This window comes from Oryctolagus cuniculus, chromosome 4 (genome assembly GCF_051225735.1).
Source record: "Oryctolagus cuniculus isolate XC-2025 breed Fujian yellow rabbit chromosome 4, ASM5122573v1, whole genome shotgun sequence".
NCBI classification, from domain to species: Eukaryota; Metazoa; Chordata; class Mammalia; order Lagomorpha; family Leporidae; genus Oryctolagus; species Oryctolagus cuniculus.
The window spans coordinates 142046333-142067618 of NC_142870.1; the positions used below are offsets into that span (position 1 = coordinate 142046333).

General features: G+C 53.7%; 1 protein-coding gene across 18 annotated transcripts in view; it reads left to right on the forward strand.

Annotated features, from left to right (window-relative positions):
* Positions 1-9459: 9459 nt before the first annotated feature.
* Positions 9460-21286, forward strand: part of NMNAT3 (nicotinamide nucleotide adenylyltransferase 3) — a 94293-nt gene continuing 82466 nt past the window's right edge. For 3 of the 18 annotated variants that reach the window (XM_089331145.1, XM_089331146.1, XM_089331143.1), the window contains exons 1-2: positions 9489-9624; positions 12230-12376. The gene's annotated coding sequence lies outside the window, so the exon portion shown is untranslated. Of the gene's footprint in view, positions 9625-12229; positions 12377-21286 lie in introns of all 18 variants that reach the window. The other 15 variants (XM_089331153.1, XM_089331142.1, XM_089331154.1 and 12 more) reach the window with 13 other exon arrangements.

Here is a 21286-nt window from a genome sequence, read left to right on the forward strand (position 1 = left end):
AATGGTTTAGCACTATTTAATTCTTCCCATTTTCCTGAATTTTCTGAATTGTCCATGGTAAGCATGAATTTCTTTACCTTAACACAGCCTCTAATGTATTATGCAGCTGCCAGATATCTGATTTAATCTTCACCAACAACCTTAAGAAGGAGTATGAATATACTCACTTAGAGGTGCAGAAAGGATAGGCAGTTAGCTCAAGGTCACATGGGCAGAGGCGGAGACCAAGCTGACCCCTGGCCCTCGGTCACTAACTCATACTGCTTTGCAGGAAGGCTTGTCCTCTGCCTGGTTTGCAGGTGCAGAGCCTTGCACACACCTTAAAGCTGACTTCTTTGCCGGCCTCCTGTTTGTCAAGGTAGGTGGTTCGTTGTGACCCACCACAGCAACCGTGCTTGGGAAAGGGGTCTGCCAACCCACAGCACTGACATTATCAGGCTGGGCCCTGTGGCCTGTGGGGGGCGCTGGGGTGTCTGTACCTCCTTAGCCTGTCGGAACTAGAAGTGGCATGTGACTTGCTTTGGTTAATAAAACGTAGAGGACCATGGCACGGAGGGTGAGCTTACAGGATTCCTTCTCTTCCCTCTGCCACAGGGCAGCATCTCCAAAAAGGCTATTGTGCAAATACACAGTGGGGTAGAACTGTAGGCGGCCATGGCGGCCATGGTGGCCATGTGGCCTGGGCAAGAAGGAGCCCTTTAGTTTTTCTCAGTCCCTGGGATGTGTGGCTGTTTATCACCCCAGTGTAACTTAACCCAAGCTGAAGACTGCGCATGGATAAGCGGTTTCTAGGCGTTCATACTTCCTAGTCTTGGAAGGACAAAGGAAAAGTCGCCAAAGCACTCGTGTGAGATTCCACTCGTCCTTTCTGAAAATGATCTTGGGACAATTATCTCCTCCTCGAGGGTGTATTTCTGCAGTGTGCCCTCCTGATGGGGCAAGCTGTCAGAGTCAGTCCCAACTCCCCAAGGAAAGGCAGGCCAATTAGCGCTTTGCTGTAAGTCATTATAGGACCACGTGGAAGTGAGAGTGGAAGTGAGTGTGGGGGACGCTCTCCGCCCTGGAGGGTCACTCGGCTCCAGCCAGCTGCAGCCACAGCTGGAGGCAGAGGCTCAGGTGCCATCTGGGCACGGCATGCAGCAATAAAGACGGTGGAGGGAAGGGAGGCCCTGGGGTGGCACAGTCAATTACCACCTTACTGTCTGAGCTCCGAGAGCCCCAGGGCCTCCCCCACAATCTGTGCTCCCCATGCCCTTAGCTAAGCCGCCTTCGAGGGAACAATGGCACCTTAACCAAAGAGCTGCAGGCACAGGCTGAAAGAACAGCTGTCCTCACGGGGAAATAGGCAGGAGACAGAGCAGACACTGCTTCTCTGCCACCAAAGGATGCTCGCGAGTGATTTTTCCAAGAATCCCTGGGGCTGGACACGATCATCTCGTCCCTAAGTGCTTCCATCAGTAGCTCTGTTGCTGAAATATCTTTATTCAATTTGTTCCCCTCTCTTCATTCTTCTAGAAGATCATCAGTCTTCCCTCCACTGCAATTCATTCATTCCCGTTCAGCCAGTGAGTGCTCTCAGCACCATCTGGGTTGGCAGCATACGGAGGAGGGGCAGGCAAGAGTGCAGGGCAGGACCCAGAAGCCAGGGGTTGGAGACAGAGCCAAGACACACAGCTGAGCCTGTGCTATGAGGTTCAAGAACTCCACGGTTGGGTCTTGAGTTCTAGCCATCATTTTAGAATCTGGGATATGGACGAACCCTGTCTCTCTCTACAGAAATAGCCACAGCTTCCCCAACTAGAAACTTTGACACAGAACTGTGAGGCATGTGCCAGGACCCTGGTTGCTCCATGAGCTTCTGTCAGCAAATTCTGGCTGGGAGAAGGTGGGCTGGACACAGGCATGCACTGTGCCAATCTGCCTCCAGGGAGGACTCCTTCCCTGGCTGGGAGGAGTGTGGCCTCCTGAGAGTCTGAAGTTCTTGTCCTTGGGCCAGCCAACAACTAAGCAAAGTGAAGGTCAAGGACCTGGCTGTGGAGGCCCAACCAGGTCTCCTCTTGTGTGTCTGCAGCACAGGCTGACGCCGCCCACTGCTCTACCTGCTTCCGTCCTTTTCCTTTCGCAGAAGTGACTTTCTGTATGTCTCTGGCACCTCTAGCTCCATCTCAGCACCTGGCTCCTGGAGACCCAAACAGAAGTCAGGGCAGTAGTGGGAGAGGGGCAAGAATGAACAGGTCCCGCCTGCACCAGCAGCTCTGAAGTTTGGTGGTGGGTGGTGTTTCTCGCCAGCTCCTTCCAAGGAGACAAATCAACGTTCAGGGATCTCTGTTGGAAAGGAGTCTTGTCAGTTCTTCCTTAGCTCTCACCTGAGCAGGACAGGGCCACAGGGGACACTATGTGAGGGGGGAAGATCTAGACACGGCCGTGAGGCCCTTCTGGACCAGCTGGGCAGACAGAGCAGGGACAAACCGCTTTCACTGTGAGTGTTACAGTCAAATATGAGAGCACCCCAGGCCCTAAGAGCCCTTTGGAGGTCAAGGTCTTGCTGACCCAGGAAAGAACATAGACCAGACAGGGCTACTTGTGCAGGGAGGTGATCCCTGCTGGCTGAGATACCCCAGGGCACAGGTACCAACCGGGGCTCACAGCCTGCTTTCCACACACAGGTTTAGAGCTCATTTCTGCAGCATGGACAGAGATATCCCTGAGGCTCCTCGGACACCAGCAACAGGAGCTGACTCCGGCTAATGGAAAAGGCAAGGAGACTTTTCAGGGAGGCTGCCGCAGAGCCGAAGCACCAGGCAGGGCAGCAGACAGAACTCTAGCAGGAGCTCCTCACCATTGCCCCAGGCACTGCCATGGCAGTGGATGGAAGCCCTGATTGGAGTGCCTTCGTTTCCGTGCTCAGGATTCAGTTTCTAAGGAGGGGCATGGCTCCCTCCCACCAGCTGGGGCATGGTCTGATGTCCTGATGAATGGTCCTGGAAGGAAGGTACGTGCAGGTCAAGAGGTAAGAAGAGAACAGGAAGTTACAGAGCCCAAAGAGCAGAGAGTTTTCTGAAGGCAGTGGCCAACAGCACCCAGCACAGCCCACAGGTGCAGTAAAAGGAGGACAGAGATTCACCCATAGGAAACCACAAAAGCAGGGACAGATGCTAGATGCTCTGGGGTGAGGCTTATGTGGAAGGAGACACAGCATGGATACAGCATGCCTTTGAGAAGTCGGGGTAAAGAGAGAGGTGAGAGATTGGTTACTAGACTTGTCCTTGGGCAGAGGGAGGGCTCCTTTCAGGCTGGGACAGGTTTGATCCTCCTTCTAAGTAGGGAGGAAGGAGCAGAGAGGAGAGGAGAAGGTGTGAGGCAGAAGAGAAGTATAGGGCCGGCGCTGTGGCTCAATAGACTAATCCTCCACATTGCGGCGCCGACACACCGGGTTCTAGTCCCGGTTGGGGCGCTGGATTCTGTCCCGGTTGCCCCTCTTCCAGGCCAGCTCTCTGCTGTGGCCAGGGAGTGTAGTGGAGGATGGCCCAAGTACTTGGGCCCTGCACCCACATGGGAGACCAGGAAAAGCACCTGGCTCCTGCCTTCACATCAGCGCGATGCGCCGGCCTCAGCGCACCGGCCGCGGCGGCCATTGGAGGGTGAATCAACGGCAAAGGAAGACCTTTCTCTCTGTCTCTCTCTTTCACTGTCCACTCTGCCTGTCCAAAAAAAAAGAAGAGAAGTATGACAACAGATGGAGGGCGGGGCCAGAGGCAGGGGTGAGGAGGTGGGCGGGGGGACCCCGGTTCTCTACCATCGGGGGGTGCTCCTACTGCTCTGGATGTATGATTCAACACAGTTCCTGGCTCTCTAGTTGCTGAAGAGTATCATTTCAACCTCTGTCCTGATAATTTTGTGCATCAACTCGACTGGGCTGAGGGATTCTCAGATGGCTGGGAAAGCACTAATTCTGGGTGTCTTGTCAAGGTGTTTCCAGAAGAGAGGAGCGTCTGTAGTCTGAGTAAAGAAGCTGAGCCCCACCAACGGAGGCAGGTGTCATCTGCTACCAGCAGGGTCCTAATAGGAGAGAAAGGCAGAGGGAGGGGCGTGCTCTCGCTCCGTCAGTGGGTTATCCACCTTCTCCTGTGCTCTGACATTGGAGCCCCTGCTTCTGCGCCCTTGTGACTCAGATTAATTACAGCGCCAGACTTCCTGCCAGAGAGCACGTCCTGGCGCTTCTCAGCCTTCACAACCACGTGAGTCAGTTCCCGCGCAGGTCTACTCTTCTGTGTACACATGGTTCTGTTTCTACGGAGAACCCTAACAAGGTCAATTTGACCATAAGCCCGTTGAAGGTAGGATAAGTGCTTAGTTAGTGTAATAGGCATTAAGAGGTCAGATTTCCAGGGCCAATTTATATCACTGGATTGGAGCTAGTGCTGTGATGTAGTGGGCAAAGCTGCCGCCTGCAGTACCAGCATCCCATGTGGGCGCTGGTTCGAGTCCCAGCTGCCCCACTTTGAATCCAGCTCTCTGCTGTGGCCTGGGAAAGCAGTAGAAGATGGCCCAAGTCCTTGGGCCCCTGCATCCATGTGGGAGACCTGGAGGAAGCTCCTGGCTCCTGGCTTCGGATCGGCGCAGCTCCAGCCATTGTGACCATCTGGGGAGTGAACCATTGGATGGAAGACCTCTCTGTCTCTGCCTCTCTGTAACTTTGCCTTTCAAATAAATAAATAAATCTGGATTGTGCTAGGCTGCATGTTATCAACATTCAACTACTGTGGCCTGGCTAAGCAGGCTTTTAATTTTCTTATGAAATAAAGACATTTGGAGATAGGCAGTTCAGAGCTGGTATAACAGCTTCACGATGTATTTAACAGATCAAAGTCCTATCTTTTTGCAAGCAGCTTTGGAAGCCCTTTTTGTCTCCTCATAGACTTAATTGAGATGGCTTGGCCTCCAGGCACATACCCACATTCCAGGCCAAAAGAGGGGAAAGGGACAGAGAGCACCTGTGTTTGGAGGCTGAAACCTTCCTCGTTAGCCCAAGAAGGCTACAGTGTGCCGCTCACAGCCACCTGCAGCTGTGCAGGAGTCTGGCCCCCTAAACCAAATGGCGGCTTCATTGTGCCCTGGCTTCTCTGCACTCGCAACTTCCTCCTGACTGCATCCTCCGGGGTTTCCTTCCCCTTGGCATCTGAAATCAAAGGAGTTACCCAACACCTTCCCCAGAACAGCCAACAGAGCAGGTGCTAACTGTGGCCCATTGGAAGGCTCTGCCCAGGGCTCTAACAAGTGGGACCAGCGCCATCTGTCTCTGCAGTAGCGCCCTAATGGACTGTTTCTACTGAGTTCCTTCCGAGAGAGTTCCTTTCTCACTTCTCGGCATTGCTCTCCTCTCCCTCCTTGCTAAGCCCAGCTCTCTAGCCTTCCTGAAAGTTCGGAAGCCCAGTCCTGCCAGTTCCTTCTACTCCACGAGCAGAGACTGCTTCTGTCGCTTGGAACCAAAAACCCCTGACCGATGCTCCAACCCCACCTCCGGCCAGCAGTGTGTGATCGGCGAACCTCTGGGTCCTCTGCCGTCACCACGAACAGGTGCGTCATTCTCAGCGCTGTCTGTTGTGAACAGCGACTCTGACCACCCCCAGAAGCCCCTGCTTGTGTCAAATAAGCCCAAATGGACACAAAAGCCTGGATAAGGATTTTGGCAACAGGGTGGGATACAAAAGCTGGGTTAGAAAGGATGAGTTACAGCAGCAGGTGCTGCTCCTGCAACATGCCTTAGCCAGGTAAGCCTGGGTGGATGCCACCCACGCCCACTCCACGGCTGCTGGTAGTAGCCCCAGAGTGCAATGACCTCAATACAAGCCCACTCCACTCTCCACTGCAGCAGAGTGCAATGACTTCCTTAGCAAGCAGGCACTCCTCAGTGGGCCGTGATGGCCAGGGCTCACTTACACGTCTATGGTTTCAGCTGTTGCTGATGAGAAGGCTTCCTAATTGCAGCATCGAGAAACCTGTGCTAGGCAGCATGTGCATTCCGCTTGCAAGGCTTCCCTGCAGCAGCCAGCAGCCCCGCTTCTGCCTGACCAACCTTCAGCGCGCAGGGGAGGGGCCTTGGTGAATTCACAGTCTGCGCTTCAAGGGAAGATTACTATCTTAGAACAGCCAAGTGGCCCCAGTTTGGCCTTATGTTCGAGCAAAAGCTCATGGCTTAGCTGCATTTAATAATCCATGAAACATTCCTATTAACTTTAGTGTGTGAATTGGGTGGCTGCAGAAAGAGTAAAAAAAAAATGAGGAGCAGGAATACAAAATATGCAGAAAATGAAAATAAGTGAGATCTTAAATATTTGATCAGGAACTGTATTTTCAGGTAACCAGTGACCATCTTGGGCTCTCCAAAGCCAACAGTCTCCATAGAACACCATTCTGAATTATTAACATGACGAGTGGGAGCTTTTTTTTTTTTTTTTTTTACTACTCTTAAACAAGGATGTAGCCTTCTGAGCTAACCTTTACTTAAATATTTATCACTGACATTGGGCCAAATATAACACAAAATTTCTCAGTCTAATAATCAGCCTATGGTTATGAATCAGATTATATAATGCATTTCAGCCTCCTTTTTTTTCCTATCTAGGTTCCAACAATTGTTTTCAATTTGAGAGGAATCTAATGTAGATTGATGAAAAGTCTCTATTCTAGAATATTTTTGTGTCTATTTCCTGAGTATATTTCTCATGCTCTCCATTCATTCATTCATTCATTCAACAAAGATCTATCAAATACCTAACTCAGTACCAGGCACTGTTCTAGGTAGGAGGCTAGATCAGAAAGCGAGATATACAAAGGCTCCACCCCTTTTGATCCCACCTTCCGTGGGGGACACACATAACAAGGGAGGCTGCACCCTGACGACAGGGAATACATACTAGGAAGGAGACAGTGTGGGAGTGTTGTCTGTGAGGCCAGTGGCCTGTTGGAAAGCTAATGGCTGGGCAAGTCGTGGGGAGAGAGGAGGGAGGGCGTCATTGCCATGAGTGAGACAGCAGTACAGCGGCTCCCGTGTGCAAACAGGCCCAGTGTGGTCAAGGCAGGGCAGCAAAGCCCAGGAAAGCAGAGGTGAGGAAAAGCCCGAGGTCCCTGAGCTCCCAGCGCAGACGTCGGGAGAACCATGGCAGGGCCTCGGGATTTCATCCTCACTGTGGTTCAGGTCACGGGGGCTTCTGAGCGGCGGAGGGCCGTAAGCTGCTGCTTGCTCTCCCAGGGTCCCCCTGGCTGGGTGGTAAATGTCCACAAGGGAGCCATGCTGGCAATAGTGGCTTTGGGCGGGTGGGGAGGCCTGCAGGGAGGACCGTGTAAGAACGGCGAGGCACTGGCACCGTCCACTGCTTATAAGAAAACTTCCTGAAGTACTTGCTGGGACTGAAAATCTGCCCTCCTTGGTCATATAAAAGCCAACTGTCTCCCTTTTACCCAGCCAAAGTGGGTTCTTTGTCAACGAAAGCTCATCCAAATGCAGAGGCTGGCCCCGCTCCCTGAGTAGACTTTCCAAGACATCCCAGGGACATGGCTCTGGGCCTAAGCCCCTGACTCCGGGCCACCCGCACACCGACGGCGGTCCAGGGTGCTCCAGCACAAACTTCCTCGGGACTGCTGGGTGACAGCAGGAAACCGCAGAACAGAGTACTGCCGCTTGATCTCATTGGGCCCCCCCATTTTGACCCCTAGAGATCATTTTTGGAATGTTCAAAAACACAGCTAAGCTGTCAATTTCTGTTTCTCCCCTAGAGAGCTGCCTCCTGCAGCCTCTCCTGGAAACCGCTGTTTGTACTCCTTTCTGCAGAGTTCCCGAGGGACTAAGCTCCAATCACTGATCACACATAGCAGCCGGCTCAGCACTGCATCCTTCCTTGGGCTGCCTTGCTTCCTGCCCTCGGTGACACCTGCATTCCTCCGCTGGCACTCCCAGTGCCTCCCTCCTGGGCTCGGGATCGGCCTCACGGGGAGGCACCTGCTATGTGAAGTCCTTCCCCTTCCTGATACGGCCTTGCCCAGCCACCTCCCCTGAGCGGTAATGGCAGGTGCCATCCAGGAAAGAGCACAAGACGTATCAACACAGGGGAGATCTGTGACCCAAGAGCCTCTTGTGACTTTAGGCAAAGGCCCATCACTCGCAGCTCCATCTACTTCCTCTGAAAAATCAGGACCTGGTTTCTCTAGGGAGTGGCTCTCTCAGTTGCTGCCCCTCCCTCTGTTAGTCTGGCAAAGCAAGGTTATTACGGGAGGGGATCACATGCCATGCTGGGGGCCCCCACTTCTTGCCCAGGAAGCCAGACTCCCTCTCAGCCAAGCCTTCCCCTCCCTACCCCAGGGGAAGGAAGAGGCCCTGGCCTGGGGAAGCCACTGCCCAACTCTCCTCTGGCTCCCGTTGTCCAGTCTCTGTCTGTCCCAGGGTCCTGACACAGAATGACTTGGCCTTTGATTATAACCCAGAGACTCTACACAAGCCGTGGTACCACATGCCACACACAGATGCTTAGAAATCTCCAAGCTTGGGCCCTGCACTGTGGCATAGAAGGTTAAGTTTCTGCCCGCAATGCCAGCATCACTGTATGGGTGCCAGTTCGAGTCCTGGCTGTTCTACTTCCCTGCACACTGCAATCCTTGCACAAGGAAGCCCCAGCGGCAGAAGCTGGAGTGTCTTGCCCTGGAGTGCTGGGAGTTCTGGAAAGTTCTAGGTGGGCAGAGGGTACCAGAACCCAGGACTTAAACCACCTAAAATCCCACAGGAGGGGGCAGCCCAACTCCAGCGCTCCAGGACTGCTAAGATGTCTTTTCTAACCAGCAATAAATGTTGGCTTGCAAGCGCCAATTCTGCACTCTCCGTCTCCAACAGTGCTTTGTCCTCAGCCCCACAGCTGCGGCAGCTTCAGGTCTCAGAAAAGCTGCATCCACTCCTGGTCCTCGGCCTCGGCCGGAGCAGGGCAGGGCGTGAGAAGGGAGGTGTAAATGTGTCAGGAGAAGGCAGCAGGGGCGCAGCAAGAGAGTAAATCCTCGTCCACCCTGGCAGAAAGTCAATAGGAGGCAGAAATGGCTGTGTCAGCTGCTTTCTCTAGCAACAAGGGGTGACCACGAGGACTAAAAGCAGGAATGGATTAAAAAGTGTCCCCGCGTGAAGGCACGGGAGAGGGGACTGTTGCTTTCATTATAAGCTCCTCTACATAATACAATTTTGCTAAAACAAAAAAAAGTTCATGCATTACTTAACCATACTTTTAAACTCCGACTTTTTAAAAAGTACAATTCAGTAAAAATAAGAAAAAAAATGGAATACAAAACCCAGGAACAGAAAAGCAAAGGCGCGCACCCTTTGGAAGGGTGAAGGGTGGGGCTCTGGGCGCCCGCAGGCGGGAGCGCGTGGGGGCGGGGCCGGAGCGGGGCCCTCCCGGCGAGGGGCGGGGCGCGGAGGCCGCCCCTCCGGCTCCGCCCACCCGCGGATCGAGGCGTTCAGGTCACGGGCGGGGCCGGGTGGCCGGCGCGGGGGCGGCCTTGCGTGCGGAGCCCAGGTGCCTTTCCCGCGGAGTCCTCGCACGTCGAGCTCCTGTCCCCCGAGTCCCGGAGCCCGGGACGCTGCAGGTAAGCGCCGCCCCGGCCCTGGGGGCCCCCCTAGGACTCCTGGCCCACGGCGGAGGCCTATGCCCGGGGCGGCGGCAGCAGGTGGCGGCGGAGCGCGGGGCCTCGCGGTGCGTCCCGGGTTCTCGCCGCAGGTGCCAACCTAACCCTCCAGAACCCCTTGGACTCCGACCCCAGCAGGGCAGACGCAGGTTCGGGTTCCACCTTCGGCACTTCACACTCAGCCGTTCTAAAACTAAGCATTCCACAAGTACTCAGGTGTGCCCCGCAGGGCCCGGCCCAGGGCCAGATGCTGGCGTTAGGGCGGTGGGCCAGCAGGGAGGGGTGTGTCCACCCCGTGGAGCTCACGGCCCACGCTCCCGAGTGGGAAAAGTTAAAACCGCGCAGAGCTGTGACATAGACGTCACTGGGTGCTGGCCAGCGCTGAAACCTTAGTAAGCATCAGCGGATTCAGCTAGGAGGGCCACAGAGCAAGTACCTGTTGCAGCCGGAGGCTGTGGCTTGTGTGCGGCTGGGAGGGCCAGTCTGCCTGGCCGCAGACAGCTAGAGAGAAGCAGGGCCCCTAACCTCACTTCCTCCTCGTTGCAGTGGGACTGTGGGGGGCGGAGCGTTTAGTGTGAACCACCAGGTGTGTGACACCAGGGAGGATGCACTGGCTGAGCAGGTGTGCCTGCCTCTCTGAGTGGGAGACCGCCTCTCTCACAGGACAACTGGTTAAGTCATTCATTCTTGAAGCAGTCCACTGGTTTTCCCTGGTGCTGAGGATGCAGGGAGAACTCAGCCCTGGACCCTGCCCTCGGCCAGGTCAGCCCGTGCAGAGTGAGCCAGGCAGAGTCGAGTCCCCGTTGCAGCCTGCGGAACTCAGAGGAAGTGCTGAAACCGCTCTGCCGCCGGCCGAGTACACATTTCTCAGGAGGCTGCAGTTGGTGGCTCTCAGCTCCTGGGGTCACCCTCCTAGAACCGGCCAGAAGGCGCCCTGAGGCCACAGTTCTGCTCCCTTGCTGCAGGCCCCTCAGGCCTTGAGATTGTTCTGGGGCTCCCGAGAACACCTATCCTATCTGCTGCTTGATGTGTTTTTTTGGCTTGAATGATCCCGGATTTCTTCTTTGGCTCTGTTCACACTGTTGATGTAGACGGGAGATTTGCTCCGTGAACACCTGCTGCTCCCAGAGCGTGGAGGACCCAGCTGGGGCTGGAGTCTGGCACCGTTTGTGGAGAGTGGTCAAAAGCAGATGTGTTGACTGTGGAGTGGAGAGGGAGAGAGGGCGGCCTTGTGCATCCCCCGTGTCCCCTCGCAGTGCACAGCAGTGTCCCAGCCCTGGGGAGGAGGGAGGCTCCAGGCGCGGGGTGGCAGAGCAGGCACGCCTGGCGCTGTGACTGACCTGGCTGGACAGGTCACATGGGCACTGAGTTGGGAGGTCTGTGCACGGTTAACGGGGGCTTGGCATGAGGTTGGCACTGGAGACACATGAGCCCCTCCCTCCTCTCCCTGAATGAACTGACATAGGAGTAATGATCGTGCCTGCCGTAGATGAGCCCCTGCGGGCAGCGCCTGACCCGTGGCAGTTGCGACCACTGCTGTTACTGGTCCCTGTTCTAGGCAAACATTAAGGAGAGGAAGTGGCGGCAGGCAGGGGTGGGGTGTGGGGTTTGAGGGACTGTGCAGGGTGATTATTGCAGGGGGGAGCTGGATTATCTGTCGCAGTGGTTTGGCCAGCAATTATCAGCCTGGCGGGAGAGGGGGGTGTTTTGCAGGATAAAAGGCCTCCTGGGCAGCCGCACTGTCAGGCCTGGGAATTGAGTCTTTGAAGTCTCAGACCAAAGAAAATGCAGCAGCAGAAGTGGGAAGAGCTGGGGTTGTAAAGGGTCAGAAATGGTCTTTTTTCAGGGCGTCTCCAACCCCTGCTAGATGTGGGTCCCCTCCACAGGGCTGTTGCTGCCCCCTGCTGCCCGCTGCCAGCCGCCTTCCATGTGGGGCTGCTGACTGCCAGAGAATGGTCTGGTTCTCCAAATGGCAAGGAGCTTTAGTATTATTATTATTATTATTATTTATTTGTTTATTTATTATGTATTAGAGACAGACTTCCCAAATTCACTCCTCAAATTCCTGGGAGCCAGAAACTCAATCCAGGTCTCCCAGGGTGGGCACCAGCAGGAAGCTGGTGGCAGAGCCAGGATTTGAACCCAGGCACTCCCATGTGCAAAAGGGCCAGAGCGCTTTGTAACCCCTGTGCACCCAGCTGAAAACCAGGCCCCAAGTGCAAGCACAAATGGATAAATGAGCATAAACCCAAGAGGCAAACTTTTCCCTGAGTGTAGGTGTGCGTTTTTTAAGAAAGGAGAGCGAACACAGGGAAAGGTAGCCAATTGCATTTGCTGAAAGCCAAGCATTTTCATGTGTACTGCAGCTTGGTGAACACACAGCTTTTTAGTGAGAGAGAATTGTCTGCGTTGACAGAAGTTGTCACCTCCCAAGTTTGTGCATCTCTAAAATGGGACTGCTTGCACCTGACTGGGCTCTTAGGAGTATGTGAAGTTCAGATGTCGGCGGTGGGCACATGGTGGTGGGTGCTTAGCCAGTCACAGCTGCTGTTCGCACTGCATTTAGGCATCCCCCCGGTGCTCACCACTGTGATGAGAAGACGAAAGGCCGCAGGCACAGGTGTGTGGCGCTGACTCTGAGCCCAGTCCCGTCTGGAAGCAGCAGCACCGTGCAGACAGTGAACCAGACAGCTTGTGGGAAATGAAGTCAACTGTATGTGCATTTCATTCATTACTTAAAGCACTTGACTGTGTGAAATCTTAAAAGGGAAAAAACTGCAAAATGATAATTTATGTGGCTTTCAAGTTCAGGTATTTTATCATCTAGATAAATCTCCCAATGCATCTATGTTAAACCACTTTGGGCTGTCGAAGCTTTTAAATAAAGTGGCTTGTCCTGACCAGTGTCTGTCCTTGCTCATTTATCATAGTTCCCCAGGCGAAGGACGGATCCCACTCTGCAGGGCAGGCCTCAGGACGGCAGCTCCGCCCACTGTGTCGGCCTTGTAGTTTTGCATGATGGTGTCTGACAAGCCTGGACTCCCGAGCCTCTCATGTGCACATAGATGCAGGCACCAGGCGGGCACTTAGGGATGGAAAGGAATTCTGGTGCTAGTGTCGGGCAATCTCAAGTTCTCCAAGACGATGGATCTGGGGGTGAAGGTGCTTTGGGTGAGGGTGACAGCATCTTCTGCATGTCAGAGCTGTCTGCTCTTTCCACCCAAGAGTGGCTTCTTGGGTCTGACTTCCTGCCCCATGAAGGCCTCATCTGCATTTCTGGTTTTTTTTTAAGATTTATTTTATTTATTTGAAAGGCAATGTTAGAGGGAGATACACACACACACAGAAAGAGAGAGAGAGAGAGAGAGAGAGAGAGAGAGAGAGAGAGAGAGATCCTGCAATTGCTTGTTGACTCTCCAAACGGCTGTAGCTGCTGGAGCTGGGTCAGGCTGAAGCCAGGAGCTGGGAGCTTCATCTGGGCCTCCAATTTGGATGCAGGGGCCAGAGCTCTTGGGCCATCCCCTGCCACCCTCCCAGGCACATTAGCAGGGAGCCAGATTGGAAGTGGAGCAGCTGGGACACAAACCGTCATCCATATGGAATGCTGGTACTGCAGGTGGTGGCTCAACCCACTGAGCCAGGACACTGGGACTCCCCCACCCCATCTGCGTTTCTGTCCCTGCCCCTAAAGCCACAGCCCCCTGGGGCAGCTGCGGAGGCACAGCTTGTTGCTGGCAGGTTTCCCTGCACTTGCTCCTCTGCTGTCTCATGGCACCAGAGGGAGCCTGTGTCAACACGGCCTTCTGCGGTTGCCCTGAATTGCCTCCCCTGCTGGGCTTTCCTGAGACTAGTGTCCTGGCATGTGGCCTGCCTCCCTTCCCCCTCGGACAGACACTTCCACTTCCTGTGGTGTCGTGGGGAGTCAAACTGACAGTCCTGACCCTTATGGAGCCTGTATATTAATATAGATAGATTGGTAACATGAGATGCATTTAGTGAAAGCAGATTGCTTTGCATAAACACACACACACACACACACATACACACACACACATCAACATCAACAAATTCCAGACTGGTTAACTGTCATAAAGGAGAGCCCTGTGTGCTGTGACTATATAAAGATGGGACCAGCTGGGGCAGAGGTTTGACCTAGCTTGCATCCTGTAGCAGGGTGCCTGAGTTTGTGTCCAGCCTCTGCCTCCGATTCCAGCTTCCCATTAATATGTACCCTGGTAGGCAGCAAGTCCTTGGGTCCCTGCCACCCACCTAGGAGACACTGATGGAGTTCCAGGCTCCTGTCTTCAGCCTGGCCCAGCCCTGGCTGTGGCTGGCCTTTGAGGAGTGAACCAGTGGATTACTGGACCTTTGTCCATCTGTCTGTATATCCCTGTCTCTCTGCCTTTTCAGTGGGACTGACCTGGAAATGCAGTCAGGATCCATAAGGAGTGGACCCGTAAATGTGGGATGAAAGCTAATGCTCACTTATTCCTGTGCCTTTGAGGACAGGAATGGTGTGGTGGTTTTCTATAAATTCTAATTTAAAAACTGTTTTATGCTGCCAGGGTAATCTTAGGAGGTACTTTGAGAAACACTTGTGCTTCAGCTCCCGAATGGGGGAGTAATTCTAACGCTCCCACTCACTGACCCCATTAGAGTTTACAGAGCCTCTTGGAGCACCCCGGTTCTCAGCACATCTCTCCCCACACCTGGGTGGCAGCAGCCAGCTCTCCTGGGTGAATCTCAGGAGGTGGGCGCTGGAGCCCTCTCCCTTCCCGATGACAGAGCCCACCTGAGAGCCTGTTGGCTTGCTCTGTGGCTACTCCTGGGCACCCCGGCTAAGACCACACAGGTCTTACCATGTGACTGATGGCCTGCCCTCTAACCCTCTAACGGGAAACGGGGACAGCTGGTCGTGGGCGCACCTGTGTGCATGCGCCTGGGGCCCACCTGCCATCCCAGCAGGTCCCTCGTGAACACCCTCCAGAGCCACACTAGGCCTCCTCCTGGCCCATTCAGGCCCACTGAGAGCAGGGAGAAAGCTGGTATTCAGTAAGATGTGATCCTAACAGCCCCGGGCAATGTCCGGTCCCCTGAAGATTAGTAGAGACTTACTTTATCTGTGGGGCCAGAGCTGCTGACGAAATACACCTGGAGGCACCTGCAGGGTCAGCTGCAGGCCTTAGTCCAAGAGAGGAGCTGCAGGCTTCCCTGGAGCGAAGGGAGGAGCCCACCCTGGCCACGGGGTCAGAGGCGGCAGCAGCAGCAGGCACCTGGTGGGTGGGTGTGACTGTCCTGGTACAGAGGCCTGTGGGAAGGGCCATACTCCGGGGGACAGCTGTAATGGGCTTGCAATCGTGTGGCTTGCGGACATGGAGGAAAGAGCGGTTCTGGGAGTCTGCCGGCGCTGTTTATACTGCTGGAGAGTGCATGTTAAGTGGTGAGGATTTATGAAAAGGGTTCTGAGGAGTAAATGTGTCCATCCGTCAACCTGCAACTTTTTAGAGCTCCTAAGATGGTTTGAAATTAAAGTCAATCTTCTTGCTGTCTTCCCCTCCATCAGCGCCCCTCTCGGTCTCCCTCACCCCCACCCTGAACCTTCCTCTTTATAGACATGAAGTGTCTGTCGAGGCAGGAGGTTGGAACTGCCTGGCAGAGGTAACACATGAAAGGCAGGCGTGGGGGTGCGGAGGGGCTCTGTCCCAGGATTCTGCTGCGGACAGGGGTGGGGGGAGGTGTGGAGAAGGGCTGACAAGCAGGGATCAGCCTAATTGCAGGCTAACCACAGCCGCTGCCACGGCTCTGCTGTCAGCCAGGGAGTGTGCTACCTGGGTGGGGCAGGGGTGGGTGATGAAAGCCGTGAGTGGCGCTCCCTGAGCTGCATGTGGGCTCTGTCCCTGGCATCTGGGAGAGAACGAGTGTCAGTGTCAGTGCGAGAATCTCAGCAGATCAGGTGGCCTGCGCAGGCTGGAAGTGTCTCTGGGAGCAGGCGATCATTAGCACCAAGTGCCTGCTACCCGCCTGCAAATTACTACTAACTTTCAAATGTTCATTTCAAAGATCAGAGATAGGTGTTGATTGCACGAACCCATACTTAGTATCAAGGACTGCTTTGCTTTTAATTCCCAGCTTCTGGGCTTCTTGTATGTAACTTTTAGGAAGTGGTTGGGCATGCCTGCCTTATGTTCTTTTGCGAGGAGAAGGGTGCCAGGGGGTGTTACCCACGTTGTATTTTGTACATAATCAAAGGACCACAGGTGATGAAAGCAGAGGGGCTGCCTGTTTCAGGTGTCACTGCGATGCCTCTAGCTTTTGGCTGCTTCTGGGAGTCTGCTTCGGGAAAATCATCTAAAAAGAGGAGCGAGCCACTGTAGGAAGATGCTGCATCATTATTTATAATGGTGAGAGCTTAAAAGTGACCTGAATGTACAGTATAGGAGCGTAGTCAAATCACAGAAGGCCACGTTGCTGGAATGCTGTGCAGTTCTTAAAATATGAGCATTAGCAGGGGAAGCCTTCACATGGCTCTGGGGATGGAATGGCAAACTTAAAAGGTATGTTCAGACCAGCCTTCGTGGGGACGAGGGTGGCAAACGAACAGTGCAACAACGAATTATTTTCTCCTGTTTGTAGCTTTCTGTGTTGCTTTCTTACTCCTATAACATTTAAAAAATCTTCGCATGAGCCAAGTTCCATAATCATCTTTCTGCTGTTTGCAGGGATTTTTCTTTTTTTAAAATAGATTTATTTACTTATTTGAAAGATAGACTTTCAGAAAGAGGGGGAGAGAGAGAAGGAGAGAGGGAGAGAGAAAGAAAGATCTTCCATGTACTGGTCATCCCCCAAAATGGTCAGACCAACCAGAGCTGGGCCAGGCCAAAGCCAGAGGCCAGGAGCTTCATCTAGGTCTTCCTTGTGGGTGCCAGGGCCCAAGCACTTGGGCCGTCTTCCACTGCTTTCCCAGGCACATTAGCAAGGAGCTGGATCCTTGTGGAGCAGCTGGGACTGGAACCCGTGCCCATTTGGGATGCGGGTTTAACGCACTGCACCACAGCACTGGCCAAATGCTGTTTGCACTTTTTTTTCCCCCTTTTTTAAATTTACTTGACAGGTAGAGTTATAGACAGTGAGAGAGAAAGAGGGAAAGGTCTTCCTTCCATTGGTTAACTCTCCAAATGGCTGCATCGGCCGGCACTGCGCCGATCCAAAGCCAGGAGCCAGGTGCTTCCTCCTGGTCTCCCATGCGGGTGCATGGACCCAAGCACTTGGGCCATCCTCCACTGCCCTCCCGGGCCACAGCAGAGAGCTGGACTGGAAGAGGAGCAGCCGGGACTAGAACTGGTGCCCACATGGGACACCGATGCTGCAGGCGGAGGATTAACCAAGTGACCCGTGGTGCCCAGCCCTGTTTGCACTTTTAAGGGCAGTATATGTGTGCCCCTATTTGTGGCTTCATCCTAAATGAAATCCATTGGCAAGTTCTGAGGCCAGGCCTGGCTCCTTCCCACTGCGTCTCCAGTCCAGGAATATACTCTGAGTCCGTGGGCAGAGTAGCCCACACACATGCTCACCTTGGCCCTGTAGACTCACATTCTCAGAGTTTTTAAGCTGAAGAAAGTTTCTGGCCCACCTCATCCGCCATTGACATTGGGGTGTAAAACCTTTGCGAGCCTCACTGGGGAAGCTTCCGCACCCTGTGCATGCATACGCACGTGCACACGCGCACACACACCCCGCCGTGGCCTGGGTCGGCCATGCATCATTCTGGCTGCTTACCCTGCAGGCTTTGGATGTTAGTTCTGCATGCCAACACCCCTGTGACCACCCTATACCCAGGTGTCCCATGCTGGCTTAATGCATGGCCCAACTCAAACTCATTCAATGGCCAAATACCAGGAAATCATGACCTGTGTCTTTATTTGAGACAAGGATTGAGTATGAGTTTACTTGGAAAGAAATCCCGGGAGGCACTAGCAATATGTAGGGAAATGAGCTCACCGGGGAGCAGGTGACCAATGTGGGCAGCTGGGCCTTAATCCTGCCAGGAACCTCCAGAGCCAGTGGAACACCACCCTAGGGTTGTCCCCCAGGGGGACTAGCGGATGCTGTTCCTGTCCGTCACTGGCTGAACACCGCTCCTTAGGGGACGTTAATGCTCGGGTTTCTCTGGGCGAAGTAGTCTCCATCCAGAGGGAAGCGGGTGCTGGCAGTTGGAAGCCACGCTGGCTTGCTCTGAGGTGGTGAGACCTGAGGCCAAGGACACTGCGATGACAGTTTCTGCTGGAATGTTCTTCCCTAAACACCACACACGTTACAGCATTCTAACCAAACCCGCGATTCCCTGCTCAGGTGTGGTTGCACAGAACGGAAGGCCACTTTAAGTTGTAACCAACCCCAAAAGTTTAAGGGAAAAAAAAATCACAGGTAGAAAGCTTTAAATAATGGAAATACCGCCCTTTTCCCCCGGTGAATTGGGGTAGAATACCAATGTTTGACTTAAACGGCAGCATGCTATTGCACCGTGGCTGGAGGGTACAGGCCCAGCCCTTGTAAAAACGGGCCTGAGTGTAAACTGAGATTTATTTTTATGGCGGCAATGGCTCCCTCCGTCACCATTTGATTGCTCCCGTTATTTCTCCAGTGCGTTGAGATGATTTTAAGAGAAAAATTCATTGGGAGAAAACATTTACCCTTATTTGTATCGGCCCACGATCACACCTCCCGTGCCACGTCGTAATATGAATACTGGATTTACTGCGCTGCCGCTCCTACCCCAGGACGGGAGAGCATTTGTGGCGCTGTGGCTTCGGGTGCTGTGATGAATGTTTTGTCGTCATTGCCTTTATATGGAGACACTCCATCTCCAATTAAAGATTTAGTGAGCTCTTCATCAAAATATCTATTCACAGCTGAGTCGTAGGATATGGTCGTGCTGACATTCCCACTTAATTCACTGTGTGCTGTTGTGAGTCCCAGGCCCTTTTATGTGTTTTCCCCTGTGCAGGGAGGGATTGCAGCGGCAGTGTGGGGCATCACGCAGCTCCTAGAAGCGCTCTTTGTGTGTTTGTTCTCATCAAGTGTGTTGGAACGCTGCAGATGAAGGCCTTACTCCAGGAGATGATTTAAAATTGTTCATGTAGCAAGCACAATAGGTTTTAGTGGCTGAGTTCATACACTTTGATTTATGGGCATTTTAGAATTTGTATAGGAAAAAAAAAAATCAAGATCTCAATGTTTTAGAGAAATGAAGCCATTTCCCTTTAAATTGTGGTCCAAGATCTGTTCCAAAAAGACTGAGATGACAGATACCCTATTTCATGCCCTGTTCACTCGGCGGTCATCGCTGACTGATGCCAGAGCCTGTGTCCTCCTCTCGGAGTGTCCCACACAGCGTCCATGCTGGCTCCCCAGCTAAGCCTCTGAACTCCCGTGCCTTTGCACTTGTCCCTGCCGTTGCCCGAAATGCTCAATGATGGAAGCCTTCATCCCCTCGCCACCCAAAAAAAAAAAAAAAAAAAAAATTCAAGGGGCAGGCAGTTTGGTAACCTAACTCCCTATGTACCTCTGACATGTGGATGATAGGTGTTCAGTTTGTCAATGTTTGTCTCCCTTCCTGGGGTTTTTATTCTTCCCCTTTTTGTCTCCCCAGTGCTGCTCAGAAGGCAAAGTGGGAAGCCCAGAACTGTTTCCCGCTCACGCTCGCTCGTTCCGAGTCGTGTTGGAGTCACTTGTGGCCGTGGGAAGGCTCTGAGATCTCGCTTTTCTCCTGCCCCCTTAACAGACTTCAATACTGCAATCCCTGGTGCTGTCCACACGTCCAAACCTCGTAGGCGTCCTCTGTCCTTATTTTCTGGGCAACCGTTGACATCTCTGACCTTGACAGTTTGAGCTGGTCTGGTGCTTCCCTCCCTCCCCCTTCCTCCCATGACTTCTCCACCTGCTTCCTTTCGTCCGTGGGCAGTTTCAGTGGGAGCAGCCCCAGAGTTTGTCCTGGGCTGCCTCTCGTCTGTGCAACCCACCTGGATGGTAGCACGTACACCCACACCTCGTTTCTAAGACTGTCCCCTCTACATGGACCCCACCCACACCCTTGTCACTATCACAGGCCCTCTCTGGAGCCCAGACCACCGCATCCAGCAGCCTGCTGAGCGCGTCCCCAGAGGCATCTGGGGTCACGTGCTGTATTGGTTCTAGACGTTCCTTCTCTGCTAGGGCCAGCTCAGCACTTGCCCCTGCCGGGTTGTTACTATTAACTTCTCACAATCCCAGGTGAACTGTTCCAAGCATGTCAGAAAGCTTCTGCCTTGGAAAATCACTGGTAAGACAAGGGCACAAGCTGAGAGCTGCTGCCCGGAATGTAGCAGCTTAGAACAGGTGACCATTTCATCATCTCCCACAGGTCTCAGGGTTGCTGGGCTCAGCAAGGCGGTTCTCACTGGATGCCTCACTCAGCATGGAGAGGATGCGTGGGCTGGAGCCACCTCAGAGGCTCTGCTCCATGACTGGCAGCTGGGATGCTGGCTGGCTGCAGTGCCTCGTCGTGTGGCCTGGATGTCCTCACAGCCTAGCAGCTGGATCCTGAGAACAAGTGCCCCAGAGGGATCAGCTAGAAGCTGGCTCACTTTTTTTTTTTTTTTTTTTTTTTAAAGATTTATGTGGTTGTTTGAAAGGCAGAGTTACAGAGAGGAAGAGATAGGGACACACACACATATACACACACAGAGTAAGAGAGAGAGAGATCGATCAATCTATCTTCCATCCTCTGGTTCACTCCCCAAATGGCCGCAATGACTGGATGTCGCTCCCCCTCTTCGTGGAGGAACGACACTAAACCCTGCCTAGGCTTCATATCCGAGTCACGGCACCATTATGTTGCTCCCCGTCTTCGTGGAGGAACAACATAGGACCCTGCGCTGTTCTTTCGTCTGCTCGGCCCTCCCCGGGTTTGCTGCTGGTTCTTCCCGGGTTGGCTACCGTCCCTTCCACCTCCATGGAAGGGCGGTTCCCCCTGCCACCTTCCCCACTTCCGCGGGGGAGCGGCACACCGCCAGCCGGCTCTCTCGGGGGCTGCACAGGTGTTCCTTCAGATAGATGTTCCCCTTAGATGTTCCTGGTGCATGTTGTCTCTCTCCTCCTTTATAGTCCTCTTCCGCCAATCCCAACTCGGCTGCCCACATGCCGAGTACGCTGCTCTCCTCCAATCAGGAGCAGGATCAGCTCCTGGAGGTCAGCACTCAAGTTGGCAAGAGGCAGCTGCGTAGAAGCTGTTTTCTCCTCTCCCAGCGTCATATTGTGGGAGAGCAGATGCATAGAATAAGTCCTAATTCCAGTAACTTAGTCCAGTCCGGGTTGCTCCCCACAACTGGAGCTGTGCCAATCCAGAGCCAAGAACTTCTTCCGGGTCTCCCATGTGGGTGCAGGTGTCCAAGGACTTGGGCCATCTTCCACTGCTTTTCCAGGCGCATTAGCAGGGAGCTGGATGGGAAGTGGAGCAGCCGGGACTTGAACCGGTACCCATATGGGATGCTGGTGCTGTGGGCAGCAGCTTTACCCACTACGTCACAGTGCCAGCCCCAGATCACTTCTTGAGATCTGTCCTCAGAAGGCTCATTGCAGCTGCACA